Genomic DNA, 22422 nt, shown 5'->3' on the forward strand with positions numbered 1-22422 from the left:
AATTAGCTATCAACTTTAATCAAATGTTTAGATTTAGAAGATGCAGATCTCTTCCATTGGTCCAAATTGAATCCTAAACTAAGGAAATGAAATTACATAAACAACAATTGATTTCAATATTGTGAACCTTTCTACATGTTCTAGCTGTTCTCTTTTTCATACTTCATATGAAAACTATCAAAAGATACCCCCCTTTCCAAAAACATAATTAAATAGAAACAAGGGCTGTCTTTCCCCTCAGAGCTATTCAGCTCTTTGATTTTTGTGTTACATATTTGTTTTTTGTTATTTTTTTTATATAAATAGAGCCGTTAGTTTCTCGTTTGAATTGTTTAACATTGTCTTATCAGGGCTTTTTATAGCTGACTATGCGGTATGGGCTTTGCTCATTATTGAAGGGTGTCCAATGACCTATTGTTGTTAATGTCTGTGTCATTTTGGTCTCTTGTCATGCTTGTGGATAGTTGTCTCATTGGCAATCATACCACATCTTTTTTTTTTATATAAGAAACTTCCAGCTATTTTAACTGAAAATTGCCCCTTGAAATTGCAGTAATATCTGGGATATTTAACATGAAAAGCATCTAACATGCATTACCAACATTTATCACTGATAAAGAAAATTAATACTGTTACCAGGAACATATATATTGTTAGATAAACTGTTCCCAGCTGTCACATTGAAATGGATTTTCACATTAAAATTGGTGTACAAAATATTTTCTGCTTTTTCTTTCATTTACATATATCTTTTGGTTTTCAATTCTTGTGTTTATATTTTTTTACTATGCATAGATGAATTTTGTCACCTGTCTGGATTTTTTTTTTGTTCATATCCAAAACCCGGGATTACCCTTATCCGCATCCGGAATCGCATCCGATATTGTAATTTCGCGGCAGCCATTTTTTTCAATGTTGTTTTTGACAGATAGTGAGATACGATTTTACTCGGATTAACACATTATTTGTCGTCGATTTTCTGTAAAAATCTAGCGGTTGAACAAATTAAACATTGCTGTCATGTATAGTAATGATGAAAATAAGATTGGGATCGTTTATTAGGAAACTTTGGTAAAAATGTTTGCAAAGTTATTTTTTTATTTTCTTTCAAAGTCCGTCGGGCATGTCGGCTGTAGCTATTAACCAAGTAGAAAGTCTGACTGCAAAAGTGGAAGGTTGCAGACCTCGGACCACCGCTAATTTAAACCCCTGCGTCCAAAATGAAAAGATACCATAATTTCGTCTTCAAATTCATAATTGCCGCCAACAGCGTGATCAGTTGTACTTATATACATAGACTACTAGTTGACTACGTATTGAAGACAAACAATATTCCTACGACTTTTACAATTTGGGAAATCTTAACTACTTGTCTTTAGAGATTTTCGGCGATTACATATTTCATACATTTGTTCTTTGACAGTTTAGCCAAAAGCTCAGGGGAGAATAGACTACATAAGGGTTTCTAATGTGCTCTACTTCCTATGTGCAACTTCAAAACTTTTGGGAAAATCGACAATCATTTAAGGTTTTTCTGGTCATATTTTTTGTAATCCCAAATGAAAAGTTTGAAAAAAATGTCCAATAAGTTATAAATAATATAGTAACCAGCTACATGTACATGTAGATGGTAACAATGGCACGTATTTCAGCATTTATTGGGTGGAACACAAATCCAGGGTGCTCACAGGCAGCTTAACTGCCTAAAAAATATGAAGACATAAAGGTAAGCAGACGTTAGTTTTCTTAAAACAATCAACATGTTACAATATGTCTAATGGATTTATTTTAATAAAAACTTGATTGTTCTAATCACATTTAATGACTAATACTCACGAGACAGTTACTACTCCTGCTATAGAAAACTGGCTCAACTTTCCTGCAATGTAAATTAATTCATAATAAATGTTTTTATTCTCAAAGGAAAACAACCTTTTTTAATTACTTTTAAAAGCACATATAAGTACCTTATATTCAACAATTGAAAAAACTAAAAGAACAAAAATGTGTCCATAGTTCACGGATGCCCCAATTGCTTTATCATTTTTTATATTCCACTGTGAAATTGGAGTCAAAAATCTAATTTGGTATTTAAATTAGAAAGATCATATCATAAGAAACATATACTAAGTTTCAATTTGATTTGACTTCAACTTCATCCAAAACTACCTTGACCAAAAACTTTAACCTGAAGCGGGACAGAAAGACGGACAGATGAACAAATGAACAGACTAACGAACTGACACATGAATGAATGGAAGCACATACCAGAAAACATAACACCCCTCTACAATCGTAGGTGGGGCAATGTAGGTGGGGCATAAAAAGCATTTGCAATTTTTGATATTTTGACTTTATTTGTTGGTATCAAATTTGATACACATGAAGACAAAACAAAGATTTCTCTAACAATAGATTGAACATACATTTGCTGAATACAATTTTAATATTCTTTAAGATGTACTTATTAAAAATATAGTTGAATAATAATTTGATTAATTGGGAGATAACTTTAAGAATATTTGTAATTCAGGGGGAGATCATTAAACTGAATTATCAACCTTTCTTAATATTTGATGGTGAAATTCCCTCAACAACAGGTAAACAAATAATATGAGGGTTCAAATATTCATTTTTATGTTTTGAATAATGGATTTCAGTAACAGTCTTTTAACACCATCTACAAAAAGACTCACCAAATTCATACTTGGCCAAAGATATATTGTGGATGTAGTTATCTATTCCAACACTGACCACAAACTGACATGGGTCTACTATAACTCTTGTCTGGAAGTCTCTGTCTAACTGGTCAGCATGTAGACAACACTCCATGCCAGTACAAAGGGAGGTAATTTGACAGGGGATTCCAACATCCGGTGTAGACGTCCATGATACAGTTGTATTAAGAGGACAGGCTGAAATGCATTGGTTGTCATATAAATGTGGCTGAATTCTACAATGCCTATTACAATTTAAATGTGAAGATTAAAAATTCTTTTGGAAATGATAATGTGTGACTACATAGATGTTATCATCATTTACATCTCTAGAACAATAAATGAAGATCTAAGAAAAAATGCAAATCATCCTGAATTTAATTATTTTTCTTATAAGTTTTATTGTCAATTTGGCAAAGGTAATTTAAGACTGTTTTGTTGGACAAGAATCACTGTATTGAATATTTTAACTTGAAATCATTTTCATTTATCCCCAAAATACCCACATCCTAGATCAGAATGGTCATAATACTTGAACAATAAAGGTAAAACCTGCCAAAACCAAACTTTCTTGTATATAAATGTCCATATCTGATTAAAAATTTACAATGATTTACAGAACAATGCAATAGTATGATTCAAGAATTCAAAGATATGTTAAATTGGAAATTCTATAAAACCCAACCAAAGGAATTACAATAACTAAATAAAATATAAATTGTACCATCAGTCCAGACAGTCTGGTTAAACATGGCCGTATTCTTCCCACATTCCTCCTGCTGTAGATAAGGAGAGATTCCAAGTTTCTCAAACAATAATGATTTGCCAAAATCTGGTAAAGGAGCATAGGGATTCATGCCATTGTGTGAAGCTTTCCAGTTTCTTAGTGAAAAATCTGAAATGTAAATATGAATATTAGTAATAATCTAATAATTTTGTGCAATTTTTGCTTTTCCAAATATTTGAATATATATATATATTTATACAACTCGTCTAAACATCAACCCAACATTTATATATATATAAGTACGTCTGAGTCAGTGACAACTCTACAACAGATTTATCCATCGGATCACCAGCAATGATACAGATCTAACATTGTTGGGTTGATGTTTATATATATATATAAATATATATTACACATTTGTCTAAAGGATACTTCATTACTATTGGCAGGTTTGAAAATTAAGCAGACTATTTGATCCTGACTTGAAATCATAAAGGCAAATATTTTGAGAAGTATATTTAACTTCAATATTCACAAAAATTTGCTTGCTCCATCCGTAAATTGAATGACCATCATTGATTTTTTTTTAATTGCTGCCCCTTTTGCAGAAAAATTTTCAGTTTATCTAAGCTAAGGCAGGAAATGAAAAGATTCTGCATTTTACTTGTGAAATATTCTCTTTAAAATTCAAGTTTTTATCTAAATTTCTTAGAAATAAAACTTACTAGCAATATAGTAACTGTTGTCCATTACACACAAGTCTTTAGGTAATCTGGTTTTGTTAAGAACTATAGTTGTATTACAGGGTTGACCATCTTCAAAACATTCACTTATATTGAGGCTCACAACATAAATTCTCTCTCCTGGTAAATCATCTATACTGAAGGACATATGGAACACACCAACTAACCATAAATCTTCTTTCTGGCCTGAAAATCATGAAAATCCAATATACTGTGAATATATTTATTTTCGTGGATACCAATTTACAAGGATTGAGGAAACCTTACATTTTGGTGGATATTTAATTTCATGGTTTTGCTGAAGTTTGCACACAAGCTTATAGAAAATTTGTTATTTGTTGAACATTTTTAAATTTCATGGTTCACCTGTACCCACGAAATCCATGCAAATTGGTATCCACTAACAATAATAAATCCACAGTAAACAATTTCAGGAATAAAGGAGTATGTTCGATAAGGTCATAAAATGGCCCCGTTTTTTTGCGTAAATTTAAAATTCTGATTTAACGACCAATATTACGCTAAATTATAGCCAACACATTGACTAGCTAGGATATAAACCATTTTGTTGAAAATTTGACGTTTCTGCGTTTCATAATGACTTCACAAGTTGTACTCATATTGATTTTTCACGAAAAAATCAATAAAAATGGGTGAATTTCCATAGATCATTGGACAGGAAACATAGAGCGCATACGTCGACATCAAAGACCTTTTAAAATAATGTTTGTGGAGACATTTCGAATTTCTTATTTGAATCTTAAGCTTGTCGACGCCTGCGCTCTATGTTTCCTGGTCCTTTATTTGGCCGAAATCTAGCTGATTTTGTCATATTTCACCAAAATCCCTTATCTTGACCTTTTTTGAATGTAAAAATCAACGTCATAGAATTAAACTTTGACAAAAACAGTTCTGTTTAACTTTCTAACATGTCTTTAAGGCAATTTTAGACATTTATTATCTTGTAACTCTGAACTTTATAATTGGGGCCAAATATGACCCTTACCGAACTTACTCCTTTGTTATGTTTGTAATTGTAAGACATATATGACATTTAAAATTGTACAAATTTGTACTGTATTTTATTTCACTGAAAGAACATATTGGGTACAATGTTTTAATGTTTTAATACATATCAATAACTCTTGACATCTTAGACATTAGGAAATACTGTGACATAGTTCAAGTTGTGCTGACAAGACAATAACTACAATCTATCAATCAATAATTGTTATCCTATTTTTAGGTAATACCTACCCCATTTGTAGTTAGTGAGGGAAATGTTTCTTCGGAACTTCTCTATGCCTACTATCAACTCGAATGAACATGGATCAATGTGAAGGTAAAATCTAAAGGACCTTGGAATGAAATCAACATCGACACAACACTGGATACTGGTACAGTCATCCATCAGGTGACAGGAAGTAGGATCAGGAATGCTCGGTAATGAGACTGATTTGATGCAGGCTGAAAAAAGATTTATAAAACCATTTTTTAAAAATTTATACATTAATTGACCTTTTATTCAAACAATATAAATCTGGCAAATTTCATTTGCTCAGGTTGTTGTTTCTTCCACACATTCCCAATTTCCATTCTCTAATCTCATTTTATTTTATGATTTTCTGTTTTTGCACTTTTTTAAATTTTGACGCTATTTGATACATATTATGTATATGTAATCTTGAGAGTTCACAAAGTAGTTAATCCTAGAAGCATTTTACAATTTATCAATCATTATTCCTTTTACACTTCAATACACAAAACTTTATCAAAGCAGACTAGGCAAAACATTTGGCAAACCCGTAGTCCTTTAATACATAAAATTCTACAACAAAATCAATCAAAGTATTGTATGGTTAGTGATTGTATATATCACAGATGTTTATATAGCCAATATATGTTGACTGAGGGAATAGCAAGGTTGCAAAATAAAATTATCAAACTTTCCTCCAACCTTAAAATACACTATAATGTACTGAGATAGAAGCTATTCATGTAACAGACCTATCAGAGAACCTATCAACCCTCAGCATGTCCTCTGTGAATACTCACCTTTATTCCATCCTTTAATACTTGGGTGTATATGTGTTTTCACTGCGTCTACACTGGAGTACATATCAGCCCTCAGCATGTCCTCTGTGAATACTTACCTTTATTACATCCATTAGTACTAGGTGTATATGTGTTTTCACTGCGTCTACACTGGAGTACATATCAACCCTCAGCATGTCCTCTGTGAATACTTACCTTTATTCCATCCATTAGTACTTGGTGTATATGTGTTTTCACTGCGTCTACACTGGAGTACATATCAACCCTCAGCATGTCCTCTGTGAATACTTACCTTTATTCCATCCATTAGTACTTGGTGTATATGTGTTGTCACTGCGTCTACACTGTTGAGTATATCAACCCTCAGCATGTCCTCTGTGAATACTTACCTTTATTCCATCCATTAGTACTAGGTGTATATGTGTTGTCACTGCGTCTACACTGTAGTACATATCAACCCTCAGCATGTCCTCTGTGAATACTTACCTTTATTCCATCCATTAGTACTTGGTGTATATGTGTTTTCACTGCGTCTACACTGGAGTACATATCAACCCTCAGCATGTCCTCTGTGAATACTTACCTTTATTCCATCCATTAGTACTTGGTGTATATGTGTTTTCACTGCGTCTACACTGTTGAGTATATCAACCCTCAGCATGTCCTCTGTGAATACTCACCTTTATTCCATCCATTAGTACCTGGTGTATATGTGTTGTCACTGCATCTACACTGTTGAGTATTGAGATATGAAGAGAACCTATCAGCCCTCCGCATGTCCTCTGTGAATACTTACCTTTATTCCATCCATTAGTACTAGGTGTATATGTGTTGTCACTGCGTCTACACTGTTGAGTGTTGAGATAAGAAGAGATAGTCAAGTCATTGAGTAAGTATGATATCATCCAGTCCTCTAACTTGGCTCCTGGTGCTAGGCCATACTCGTTGTACCAGTTAGATAAAGAGAACCCTGTAGTTATAAAGTAAGGTTGACAGAAAATGTAATGACATATTTTTAAGTCTGCAGCTTAGTTAAAGTTTTAGGCTGCCAAAAATAAAATTGAGAAAATGAGTTCCAAGTATTTTTCATTTAATACACCTAATTGCTATTTATTCCATTCCGGAAAAGTTCTAAAATTACACAACTTTTTCATCCAGTTGAAGCTATCTGGTTCCCTGTTTAAACTATTCACCATGCATGATACTTTTTAATGAGACCTGTTTAAACTACCGTAAATACTTCAAACAAAATGTTTTTTTCTTCAATTTTAATTTCGAAAAAAGTGGATCATACTATATCAAAGTTTCTTGATCATCACTTTCTAAAATTTTCCCTTCCTAAGCTCACTGCTGATGACCTCCATTTTCGGCCTGCGTGACCTAAACAGGAAGTTGTATAAATGACTGTTTTTCCAGGAATGGACTAAATAGCGATAAGGTTTATTGAATTTGCAACTAGAACAAGTTAAGGAACAGGTTAGTTATTTGTTGTAACTCATCATCAATTTAGAAAAGGTGCCTCTTTTAGTTATTTTAAAACTATATTTTGTCAAAAATATCAGTAAAGTCTACTCATTGATATTGTATAGGTTAATTTCAAATTCTTCTAATCTAACCACATGACTATATTTACCTGAGGGTATTGAATGATTTGACCAGTCACAATGTTGTTTGGGTAGTCTGGTATTTTTTAATACTGTGAACTTTTTGTCACTGTCACACTGTGGAATGTTAGTCTCGTAGCAGAACATCACCTCTATATTAACCAGGTACATTCGCTCTGTCTGTAAGTCCTCTATATTGTACCTTTTAACATAGAAATAAATCAATTATAAATTATCCCTAGTGAGATATAGTATCTAGAACCAACTCAAACTAAGTTGTTTCCTGCTTTTTAAACCTTCTTAAAATTGAATTGATCCAAGGTGCATAAAAAAGTTTGGATACATTTTCTAAAACATAAAGAAAATTTCACAAAAAGTTAAAAAGCTGTAAAATGGAGAGAGGGTTTAGATCTAAGAAATCAAACTTACAAGAACAAATGGTTAAATATATAACTGTCCATCTATCTTCTTTTATTTAGAATTATTATAGTAATTAGCTAGAGATTTCTACAAAATATATTTTCTAATATATCTAAATTTTAAAGAAATGTATGATAAAAGCATGTTAATTAAAGAATCATTTTTTTTCTTACCTATAAGATGGGAAATAATAGCAAAATCTGTTCTTCTTTCACATAATGTTAATTCTAATATCTAATGCAATTTATTTTCCATAGAAATTCAACCAAGATCCCATCCAAAACAATAAATACCATTCACTGACCATGAAATGATAATATAATATTTACAATATTCTTAGTTAAAATATACATGAACAAGAATGTGTCCAAAGTACATGGATGCCCCTATGGCACTATCATTTTCCATGTTCCATGTACCGTGAAATTGGGTCAAAAGTGTAATTTGGCTTTAGAATTAGAAAGATCATATCATAAGCAGCAAGTCTACTAAGTTTCAAGTTGATTAGACTTGAGCTTCATCAAAAACTACCTTGGCCAAAAACTTTAACCTGCAACTTCACACTTTCATTTTCTATGTTCAGTGGACTGTGAAATTGGGGTCAAAAGTATAATTTGGCTTTAAAATTAGAAAGATCATATCATAAGCAACAAGTGTACTAAGTTTCTAGTTGATTGGACTTCAGCTTCATCAAAAACTACCTTGACCAAAAACTTTAACCTGAAACTCCCATTTTCATTTGCTATGGTCAGTTGACCATGAAATTGGGGTCAAAAGTATAATTTGGCTTTAAAATTAGAAAGATCATATCATAAGCAACAAGTGTACTAAGTTTCTAGTTGATTGGACTTCAGCTTCATCAAAACGGCTGAACGAACGGACGGAGGAACAAACGAACGGAGCCACAGAGCAGAAAACATAATGCCCCTCTACTATCATAGGTGGGGCATAAAAACTTATAACCTCACCAACATTACACTCACCTAACTCTGACAATGCCTTGCATGCTGAAATAATTATCTTCACCTGAAAAAAATCAAAACTATGTAAATTAAATGAATTCTAAAATTGCCTCTTTAGGTAGTAACCCTTTTTTCAAAGTTCCTTCCCTGGACACACTGTCTGTTTTAATAGAACATGTACACCCCTATGTGGCTATGACAATCACTTATGCGGTCATATGTTGTCTTGTGATAGCATTCTAGTCCTGATTCTGAGAGACCTGACCTAAGACATTTCATTTTGTTTTTTTGAGGGCTTTTCTACAGAGCTTGAGGCATCCAAATGGGATTAATTATCTTCACGTTGACTGTTACCTTGAGAACTAACATACTAAATAGTATGACAACAGTAGCATCCTCATTCAAAAGGACTCTTGTCTTGTACAAAGCAGAATTAAAATTACCTTTACAATATCCTGAATAGGTCTGAAAGATATCCACTAAATGTTAATCTAGGATTTCCCTTGACTATCAGGTAAACTAACATAAAGGATACTCAGCTATAGGTGTAACACCACTAATTCAGGCCCGGCTAGAAAGCACATACCAGAAAGTAGTACATATTTAACACAAAATAGTTCCTACGCATGAGTGTAACTTTCAAAATGTGTAGAATATTTAGGTATTTTTGGTATCAAATGAAAGCTGAAGGACTAGTGATCATTGTAGAACACATTTGGACTTTTTATTTTGAATGTTAAAAAAACTGCACAAAATTTTAAAAAGAGGGTACATTTTGTCTGTTTGTCAGATCTGAAGTACCTGTTTTGGTACATCTGAAGTTCCGGGAACCAGTTCTTTCTTATATGCAATGTAAGGTATGTTGATTTTTTCAGTACAAGACACCATAAAGTGTTGCTTTGAAATGCAATGATTGCCACTTTATTTGAACTTAAAATAAAAGAGGTGTGCCTGCTTGAAACGGAGGAATTTTACATAGAAAGCAATGGGACCATGAATTAGTGGTGTACTTCCTATAAGCTGTAAACTTCGTTAATTATTTCAGCATATATGCAATAAAGATATTATTACATTAAAAAAATATGATTCCCTCAACAACTGACTGGAACATCCACGGTTGGCTTACCCCATTTAAAGTCTGTCAATGTTCTGTTATACATAGTCTTCTCTATACCAATACTGAGTCTGTTCTCACAGGGATCCAGTTGGAACATTACTTCAAATGTCTGTTGTAAGAACTGGTTATAGCTACAACAGGTCAGACCAGTACAGACATCAGAGATGTGACAGGCTACCTCTGGTTTCAAGGTTGGCAATGTCAGATTCATTGAACAATCTGAAAACAATAAAAACAGAATACAGTACTTCTGATTATCATGGCAAACAATTTATTCTCTGTATTATTGTAATCAAATAAATTTTTGTTTAGAACAAAAAATATCAAGAATGTGTCCCCAGTACACAGATCCACAGGATCATTTTCTATGTTCAGTGGACCGTGAAAATAGGGGAAATCTCCAACTTTGCATAAAAATTACAAAGATCATATCATAGAGAACATGTGTACTAAGTTTCAAGTTGATTGGACTTCAACTTCATCAAAAACAACCTCAACCAAAAACTTTAACCTGAAGTGGGACAAACAGACGGACAGATGCACAGACCAGAAAACCATAAATGTATGGGAAAGTTAACCTGACCATCTTAATCTTACATTTTTTTTTTTTTTAAAAGCATCACACTTCAGTTAAAGAGCTCTATCACTACATCAAAGTGGCATCAGTTAGTTTTGTTTAATTATTTATACATAGGATACAAACTTTTGAGTCATTTTTAGGCTAACTTAACTATTAAAACAGAGGAAGGGAGGTTACCACCACTTCAAACACATTTCTTCCTCATTTTATGACATACTTTGATAGGGCATCTCTGTCTTTATATATGGCATCTACCTGTACTGACCATATCCTTACCTTGTGACCATCCATTATTATAAAGGACAACTACCTGTACTGACCATATCCTTACCTTGTGACCATCCATTATTATAAAGGACATCTACCTGTACTGACCATATCCTTACCTTGTGACCATCCATTATTATAAAGGACAACTACCTGTACTGACCATATCCTTACCTTGTGACCATCCATTATTATAAAGGACAACTACCTGTACTGACCATATCCTTACCTTGTGACCATCCATTATTATAAAGGACAACTACCTGTACTGACCATATCCTTACCTTGTGACCATCCATTATTATAAAGGACAACTACCTGTACTGACCATATCCTTACCTTGTGACCATCCATTATTATAAAGGACAACTACCTGTACTGACCATATCCTTACCTTGTGACCATCCATTATTATAAAGGACATCTACCTGTACTGACCATATCCTTACCTTGTGACCATCCATTATTATAAAGGACAACTACCTGTACTGACCATATCCTTACCTTGTGACCATCCATTATTATAAGGGACAACTACCTGTACTGACCATATCCTTACCTTGTGACCATCCATTATTGTAAGGAAGAACAGCCCTGTCACATTTGTTATCCAGGAAGTAAGAAGCCAGGTTTGTCTCTTCATACAGCTGATATAGCATGAACTTTGGTAGGGCATCTGTAGGCTTAAATCCTCTATGTGATAACCAACTATACAGGGAAAATCCTAGAAAACAGCATAGATAGTAATGTTAGGTAATAAAATAGGTCAATATATTCTTCTAATTAATCCTACTAAACCTTAGGTTTATTTTTTATTATTTCACTTGAGGACATGAAATTATTTTCAGAAAGGTAATAATAGTGTATGGTTCATGCTTTTATCTACTAAATCTACTAATATAGGAGATTCAAGCCTTCATTCAACTTAAATATAATAAATTAAAAACTTATTTCAAGAATCAAATTTTATTACCATTGACGAAATAATCTGACTTCCATTGACAAGCTTGTTTAGGTAGTAAATGATTCTCAAAGATGACCACATGAGACTCCACAGCACCGCTGGCTTCAAAGCTGGTGGTCAGGTTCATGTTGATAAGGTACTTCTTCTCTTCATACAAGTTGTCAACGGAAAATCTGTTAGAAAAAAACAGTCAGCGTAAAGAAAATGTAAGCTTTTCAGCATTCACCCTTTTTCAGGATAAGTGGAATTGAAAAGTCAAAATTGAAAAATTCAATAGCATCATACCAAACATGATTTAAACCATTTGAAAATTCCAATCAGTGAAATGTGACTGAAGTTAAAACCCATATACAGCTTAATATGAAAATGCATGAAAGTTTATGCAGCAGCATATTTTTTTTTTTAAATAATCTCCTGCATAAAAAACAAGTCTTATAAAGAAAATAACACACAAACAGTGCAGAAATTTCTGAGTGAATCCTAGAAGATATCTGAATGGTATGCATGCACTCATACATTCTTACAATAAGAAGGCAGTTTGTAAACAACAATCAAGGGTTTATCACAAATATCTATTCGGAAATGAACATAAGGGATCAATGGAAGATGATTTTAGGTATATTTCCTTACATATTCAAGGAAAATCACACATGTGGTACATCTTTGGTCCTGTATGATGGTAATGATAAATGGCTGTTAAATGTCTGTTGCCTCAGACAAGACAAAAATGTTTTAATTTGGGTTCAGTAGAAAGAGTTAATAAACAGAACTGCTATAAAAGAGTTACTTAAGATGAGAAAAATAGATAAATAATAATGTATCGACTTACTCTATCAGCATAACTCCATACAAGTCAAAATATTCCTGTTTACCTTTAAGAAAGATTAAGCAAATTAAAGATTACACAAACATTGCAATAAAGGGACATTTATAATTCCTTAAATTTCATTGAGAATGTCTTATGTAATTTTCTGAACTTCTGATGTTTTATAAATGCAATATCTTCCTACTGGTATAGATAAATAAAATAATTTTCAGAAATAAAAACATGTATTTCTCAGTTTCAGAAAAGTTTCTAGAATGTTGACATGTATTATGCTTTAATTCATATGAGCACAAAACCAGTAGGCTTAAAATTATTTACCCCACTTGTAATCAAATAAGGTCAGTTCAAAGGTCAACTTCTCTATCCTGACCGTCAACATGAAGTCACATGGATCAATCTTGACCTCTGCCTCCATTGAGGTACTGAGTAGTCCTATATCCATACAACACTGGACATCTGTACAGGTTTGGTCAATATAACAGTTTATATTGAATGGTAGAGCCTTCAACTCAGATATGTGGGTACTACATTCTGTAAAACATTTACATTTGTATCAAGTTTGTTATCGCTGTACAATGTTTTCATAAATAAGAATCTTCCCATTGTATTGTGTACATTTAACTTTGAAAATATGAGCCTGATTTGGCTTAAAGATAAAATAGAATGATATGATTTCAGCAATTAAGTTGGTAAAAAACTAAAAGAAATCCATGTTAAAAATTGAAAACAAAAACAAATAACTTCTAGGTTCTATGCAGAATTTATTTTAGTCCTCATTGTCTCCCTACATGCTACATTCTGTAAATTCCAAAATTATTGCGATGTTTTAAATATTGCAAAAAATGTGACAGGGTTATATACCCAATAATTCAAACTCACATTTTGAATTTTTTTTTATATGAATTAAACAGGATTTTTCTCAATATAGCAAAAAATTAACAAAATCAGATGAAACGTTAGTATCAATCTTTCTTGTGTCAAAAATTTAGTATTTGTTCTGTTCTGTTCTGGGAAGAACCATTTAATTTCAAGGGAGGTTAAGCTTTTTCTTAAAAAATATTCAAGTAGATTACAACAAAAATATTCTGAATCCAGATTTTCCCCATTCCTTATAGTGTCAAACTTTTAAAGAAAACAAATTGATAAATAGCATTGTAAAACTGAAAAGGAAATGTTTGTGAAAAATTTCTGACTCAGGCAAAAAACCATAACCCCCTTGGAGTTAAAAAGTTGCTCCATAATGCTTAAATTCTAACTAAAACAGACAGATTACATTGTCAAATTATGTTTTATACTAACCTGTTCTCCACCCATTGAGAGGTGGACTGTATGGAGAGTTATATCTCTGACAAGCTTTGTCTCTGAGGTATGGAGCTATACCCAATGTCTCCTTCAGTTTAGAGATTTGGATTGGAGATAATGCACTTGTAAGATCAATACCATGCTCCTTTCTCCACTTTGACACTGAAAACTCTGTAAAATATGAAATAATGGAGAAATTTAATTGGGCTTAAAAACCATGATTTCTGATCTCCTTAAAAATACCAGTATCAACATTTTTTAATACTAAACAACTTAATAATGATTCAATCATTTTGTAAATTGCCAATTTTCAACATACCTTTCCTTTAAATTAGAGTTGATATTTGAAAATCCTACTACTTGGCCAAATTACAGTATTTACATAGATATTATAAAAAAATTTCAAATAGATACATTACAAGCAAAAAGGTTAGGACCATAATCCAAATTTCCCCTTTTACTGACTTTTTTAGAAGGAAACATACCTAAGAAAATGCCTGTACCAAGTCAGGAATATTACAGTTCTTAACCATTCGTTTGATGTGTTTGAACTATTGATTTTGCCATTTGATTTGGGACTTACCTTTTTGAATTTTCCTCGGAGTTCAGTATTTTTGTGTTTTTACTTTATACCGCAAGGCAGGTTTTGTTATAATAGATACAGATCTGCAACAATATTAATTGACTTATTCAACTTTTTGCTGTGACCTAAGCTTACTGAGATGTCAATGACACCAGGTTCTAAAGTGTAATAACTGGTATCATATACAGTATTTAAGGCTGATATAAATAAACAAACATCAAAAGACTCTTACTTGGATCAACAAATCCAGTCTGCCAATCACAAGGTTTCTTTGTAAGTTTAGTGTTGGAGAATATTGCTTGTGTAAACATGCATGGTTCTGTTGATTCAAAACACAGACTGATATTCAACTCTATCATATATTGGTGATCACTCTCTAAGTCATAGATAGCATAGCTGAAATAAAATGTAAAATTATTACTAAATAGTTCAAAAATACTTATCTAATTACACTGTTTACCCAGCTCCAGATCAAATTTCATATCTTTTTATCTATCATATTGACCATTATTTATTTCAATTGTTTTCTAAATCTGGAGATCACTATTTCTAAGCAGGTTTCTTGGATTCATTGCAAGTTAAATAAAACATTTCTGTGTGTCCAGTGACAAATATTTCAGATCAATCAAAGATCACCCAAAAACTATGAAGTACTTCAATTACAATATTACAATTCTCGAAATGAATTTAGGAATAAAATTTATCTCTTTAATATTATATGAGTATTTTCACTCTTTCATGTTTTTGGGTGAAAAGGGAGGATGGTATAAAATAGTATTATTTAGATTTTGAAAGTTCATGAAAGATCGTAATTCATGATTATAACTACATACATGCAGTTGATGTTCATTTTAAAATTAGTGTTTCTTGTTTCTTGTAATATAGATTACACCTTTGGTTTTCCTGTTTAAATAGTTTTCCACTTTTCACTTTTGGGGCGATTTATATCTTGCTGGTCTGCTAAGGCTCTATGTTGAAGGCCTGTACATCAACTTATTACGGTTTACCTTTTACAAGTTAGGATGTGGATGGGGAGTTGTCGTATTGACACTCATACCACATCTTGTTATATTTTAAAATTACTTATTTTACTGTATTCATATATAAATATACTTACTCTAAACGGAAGACTTTATCCATGTACAGTTTGTGTGCAGTGGCTGTAAAATAAATTAGGTACAACAAGATTAATTTATATGTAGGGTCAAATTAAAATATGTACTTGATTTATGTCATGCTAGTAGAAAAAATTTCAATATGCAATAGAAAAAAATGACAAGATGGATTTTCATGTAAATGATTTCAAAAAGAAAAGAAGAGATGTAGCGTATTCTTCATGGAGACAGAAACCCAACCACAAACAAATAATTTCATCTATACACTCTTTTAAAATAACTACATTTTTTACAAGGTTTCCAGAATATATTTACTTTGGTCATGTTTGGTGAGATACTAACAAACGATCTCTTCTTTTTAAATGATATTTGGGCTAAAATGAATTTCAAATATCTTTGAGATTAAATTGTTGTTTGTTGAATTGTATTCACGGTAAGATAGCAATTAAAATGTAAACTACCTTTGCTTAGAAATCTTAAGTAACTGATTATTTCTATCTTGAAGATTTTTAAAATGGACAGAAAACTTACCCCAGTCAAAGTCATACAGGGATACATTAAACATGAGGTTTTCTATTCCAATGGTCAGTCTCTGGTCACAGGGGTCAAGAGTTAGGACAGTGTTGATAGAATGACCTATAATGTCAACATCTAAGCAACAGTCCACAGCAGTACAAGATGACAATAGCCTACAAGACATTCCATTCTGAAGGGATGGTATAACTGTTGTTACAGGACATTCTGTTTTAAGAAAGAAAAAGCAATTTAATTTAAGGAATTATAAAGATACATAGAGAGGTAATTCTGTTTAGTGTGGTTTACATCTATATTACACACAGTTCCACATTAAACCCTTAAATTAATGTTTTTATGTATCGGTGAAGTTTATCAAAGATACTAATTTTCAATACTCTGATGAATACTGAAATTATAGTCAAAATTTTTACATTTCTTGCTCACCATTTTTCCATCCCTGTACAGCCGGTGTATAGTCAGTATCACTTCTATTACATGGTGTTCCTTTAAGGTAACCAGCCACACCCAGGTTTTTTACCAGCTGTAGAATAGCATACTCAGGCAGGGTGTTCCCAGAAACAAAATGTCTTTCTGTCATCCAGCTTTTCAATGAGAACCCTGTAAAACAAACTTTCTATTATTCTATATACTTCAACTATATTGGATAACATTTAAATTTGATTTTTAAGTTATTAAATGTCTTCACTATGCATTCTTATCAATTTATAGTTACTGAAATTTAAATAGGTTTTGATACTGTAATATCAAATAAAAATTTGGAAGAAAACAAGAATGTGTTCATAGCACATGATGCCCCACTCCCACTATGATTTTCTATGTTGAGTGGACTGTGTAAATTGGGGTAAAAAACTCTTAATTTGGCATTTAAATTAAAAAAGAACATGTCATAGGGAACTCATATTCTAATTTTCAAGTTGATTGGAATTAAGACTTCATAAAATACTTCCTTGACCAAAAATGGATGGAAGAATGAACGGACGGACAGACAGACTGACTAAAGAATGGACGCAGACCAAAAAAACATAATGCCCCTAAGTGAAGCATGGTGCATGAAAAAAAAACATAGGGATTGATAGATATGATACATACGTCTCAGTGTATGTCAGTGTACTTGTTGTGTTTTTCATCATGTCAGTTACTTATAAGTTCTTAGCATCTAGCTTGCAGCAAGTTTATGGCTCATAGATATCTTAAATTCTCATTGTTTATACCAGAAATAATAATGAATTGTTTTAACCATCTCATCAGAAAATCCATGCAATACAAAAGAAGTAAACCAGTCATTTCTTTTTACTCCATAACTAACAATAAATGCCACTAACCTGGTATGTTATAGTCTCTGTTCCAGTCACATTTGGGCTTAGGCATCCTAACGTTTTCTGCTATAGTCCTATTGATCACACAGTAGTTAGGTTCTAGACATACACTTAGATTGACTGACAGCAGGAATTCATTGCTACTCTCTAACTCATCTATGATATAACTGGAAATACAAGTAAACAATGAAGAAACACTATCGCTAAATAGAACAAATGTAGAGATCTTAAAAAGGAAATTTTAAAAATCTTCTTTCTAGTTTCTGGTAATGAAAAGAGAAACCAATCTTTCTTTAAAGCTTGAATGACATAAATGTGTAAATGTATTTAACGTGACGGTACCCAAATTGCACCTATTTTGACAGTTTTTTCACCTACGTTTTTTTATGATCAAGAAAAAAATATCCAAACTGTGTTTATTTTGAAGCCCCATCCTTCTTTATTGTATAGGTACACCAATTTATTTTTTAATCCATATTGAGTCATAAAAAAATGGGTTTAAATCAATCTCCAAACCTTCCATGATTCTGTAATGAGGAGTACCCAAATTGCATCCATGCTTAAATTCACATCGTCAAAAGTCTAATAACCGGGCTTTTGTTTAATTTCTTCAAATATTTTGAACAATTGGATATTAGTCCATGCTCACTTTTCATATTTTTCGAAATGTATACTCATAACATATTGTATTTGCTAATTTTAAAAAGATGACGTTTTGATGACGTCGCATGGTGACGTTTTCGTACATTTTGCTTTTTCAGTAAACAGTCCATCTGTTGATAAATACTGTGAACGTTTTGTGTAAATCTAAATATGTTTACCTATGTTGAAAGACGGGCATAGTATCAAATCATAAAAATACAAATTGTTTAGTCTCTAGGAAATCTTGTAAGAATACCATTGCTATTTTTTCTAAATAGGTGCAATTTGGGTACTCGGTGCAATATGGGTACGCTTACGTTATAGGTATTCTCCTGATAAATTGAATATATATTTTGTTAGTAACAAAATCTTTTATCAATTGACTTACTCAATTTTAAGTACTCCATTCATATAAAACTGTCTTTTCTCTCCTACAAAAAATATATCACAAATGTCATTTATTGTTTCATATTATCTGGTCCGAGAACACAATTAATTCGTAGTGCATTTCTTTTAGAACATAAATGAAAATAAAAAAAATCCCACCTGAGCTTTCTCAAAGAAACTTTTACAGTGTGTTGTACTACTTTTGGGACAAATTATATCAAATTTATAGAAAACTTCATCGCCTCTAACTCAAAATATGGACAATTTTATGTTTAGGGCGTCTTGAAATCTTTTGACAGCTTCCGAAGTGCTCATTTTCAACCTTTTTCAGCTGGACCAAATTACTACTTTCCTTTAAAATTCTGGACCCAAATTTTTTTACAGTGTAATTTCATCCCCCTCCTTGCAATTTGAGGCATTGAACATGGAGAAATGAATTTGGAAGGGGTATAAAAATTAATGACAAGTAACCCACTGTCAACACTAGGGACTATATTTGTGAACAACAAAAATCAAGGGACGACAATGGTGGTCTCGGACCATCTTAAGATTTTTCAAAGAAAACAATGCAAGGACTGTAAGTTCAGAAATGATTGCATGCATTTATCATTGTGATAATTTAAGAATGGCCAAAAATGCATAATTATTGTAATTTTACAATTTTGAAAAAATAAGCATAAAGGTTATAAGAACGCATGTTCTTATTATTAAGAAACTCACCCTATCGCATTATTGACATTAAAAGAAGAGTCCAAAATGAGCGAATAAAAACAAAATACATGTACAATCTGTAAGGCATAAAAAAAATTCTCATGATTATATTATTTTGAAAATCTTAAACTTCATTTTACTCTAGTTTTTTTTTTGTATATAGCAGAATCATAATGTTCCTCGGTAAAAATGGATGCGAGACCATTAGCAATTACAGCATGGGACAAGAATACACATCAAATAGAGCTTGGAATTATGATGGTTCATTGATTAATTTGTTCCTTCAATCTAATACTTTTAGAAATCAATTCAAATTGAAAATAAAGAATTCTATATTTCAAGTGTTATTCCAGGAGTGACTAAGCAGTAAATAATATATTTTTACCAAATTTATAACCAATCAGTGAATGATTATGTGTCAGCTTCTCTATTCCAACACTCAGAACAAAACTGCAGGCATCCAGTTTTATAGAATATTCAAATGACCTGTCTAGTAAGGACATTTCTACACAACATCTGACAGCTGTACAGGTGTCCTCCACTATACAGGTTGTCTCCGTCTCTTTTAGGTAAGGAACTGATATTGGTGTTTTACATTCTGAAAACATATCCATTTTGTTACTGAATTAGAGGAAATTTACATTCTGAAAATATATCAATAACACTACGAATCAAAGCCTGAAAGGCTGTAAAAGCAATTGCTGTCATGTTTATGTTTTGGGGACTTTTTTTTCATCCACATATATTTAAGAATTAAACATGACAGGAGTGTTGTCTAGTGAGAATTAAGAAGGTTTTAACTTTATATCAATTAAAGACTTTAGCAGAAAGTCATTTTTAATATGTTTTATATTTCACAAGGAGACAACACGTTTACCAGGCTAAAGTTGGGGTCAAATATACATGTGCTGAAACATATAAACTCCAAGAGAAATTATTATGGATTATCCCCTAGTAGTGTTTGTAACTGGGCAATTATTTCCTTTATTGATTTAATTTTCATAATTAATTTAAATTTAACACTTTAGTTAAAACATTTCAACTTTCCAGACGCAAATGTTGAAAAACGGGAAAGAAACAAAATATGTTACAAGACATAAACATGTAAAAAATAAATATATATTTCAGCTGACTAATGTTACTTTGTCATCATTTCTTAAAAACTAAATCCCAAACATTATTGCTCAGTTGATATGTGTCATTCTCATGCGGTACGAGATAACTATAATGCTCATGCAATCCCGAAAAGAGGGGCCATCACAGACAAACATGACATTAAATCGTCATTATACGAACAAGAACAAACAGCTCTAAGTTGCTTTGATATTTATCCAATTTTCAGGAAACATTGTGAAAATGATCTTCAATATTTCGAAAACATGAAATAAAATTGCAAACACGGTGGACCGTCGAGTGTCAACAAACGTAGTAGACTCGTCCATTGGAAAGACGAGGATAATGGTTTCATCATTTGTCATGCATACCCAGTTTTGAATATGATATCCAAAAAGGATGTACTTTTTTTAATCTATGAAACTAGAAAATTCCAAATTGTAAATATCTCTTCATCTGGACTTGGCATCTATCACTTTTGGACGGGTCCATTTCATTAGTAAGGTGATCGATAAATCTTACGGAGTTATGACAAAAAAGGAAAACAAGCTAATTGTTATGTGTTTCAACAAGGGTTTCGTTCCTCCAAATTATTTGCGCAAACAAATCAACAAAATAGGTCAGTTAACTTTGTCTATTTTTAGATTACAGGTAATCATTTGACACTACGTATAACCTGATAACCTGTGTAGTGATTTTGATTTTACGATAAATTTATGAATGAACGACAATTTTATGAATGAACAAGAGCACCTGACCTGACCTCTTTCTTAAAAAAACACCAATTAAACATATAAAACCGTATATTATAAAGGATAATTCAGTCAAATTTTCAATACTAAATCAACATCTGAAATGATTCCATATTTTGTTGAAACATCGTACGAACGGAAAACGGAATCGCAGGTATAAAAATGCATTTTTTCACTCGGACGTCTATGTTTTTTTGATAGTCAAACGGTTGTCCCCCTATGTACAAAAATACATCTACAAGAACGTATGCTGAACTTTCTTAAATCCACTAACGTTTTTCAAAAGTTTCAAGCTATGTATTGCATTAGAAAACATACATAGGTGTTTATGAATGACAGACCAGGAGCCTGTTTAACAAAATACTATGGCTTGATCTGGGCGGAGTCTCTGATCTGGGTCACAAAGATGGCCATACGCGACGGCATGAAAGCAATTGCTTTAAAAAATTGCAGGAAACACTTTTTTATTTTATATTAGATTGAACATAACATGGGCAAGCGGATAACAGGAATACAGCATTTAGAGAAACTTTTAATACTTGGTCCAGAATGAATACAATACACTCATCCTAACCAACCTACTGCCAACCACTCTAATCAGCTGGTAAAATGCTCAACAGCTAAATAATCAAAGCAATAAAAGTGACGAAATAGTATAGTGAGGTCCAACAATGGTGCCATTTGATTCTCTTTCTTCAAAGCATTGAGATATATAGTATGAAAAATAGTTCATATGTTGGTTTGCTGTCTCATAAACGCTTACCCATTATATTGTATTTGTAAATTAATGCAAGCTTCAAAATATCCCCAACACATTGTCATATTACAACTATGCCTACCAACAAAATCTATACAATTCATAATCTTAGTTGTTTAAAACTTACTTTAAAGCAGAGGGTGTTACATTTTGAAAGTTTATATCCATATGTTTTATTTTGCCGAAATGCCCTTTTATATAATAGTTGATACAAACAGATAAAAA

The 22422-nt window shown here is 32.1% G+C and overlaps 1 pseudogene; it reads right to left on the minus strand.

Moving 5' to 3' along the window:
- Positions 1–22422, minus strand: part of LOC134684333 (uncharacterized) — a 285814-nt pseudogene that overhangs the window by 115637 nt on the left and 147755 nt on the right.

Source organism: Mytilus trossulus, chromosome 9, assembly GCF_036588685.1.
Source record: "Mytilus trossulus isolate FHL-02 chromosome 9, PNRI_Mtr1.1.1.hap1, whole genome shotgun sequence".
Classification (NCBI taxonomy): domain Eukaryota; kingdom Metazoa; phylum Mollusca; class Bivalvia; order Mytilida; family Mytilidae; genus Mytilus; species Mytilus trossulus.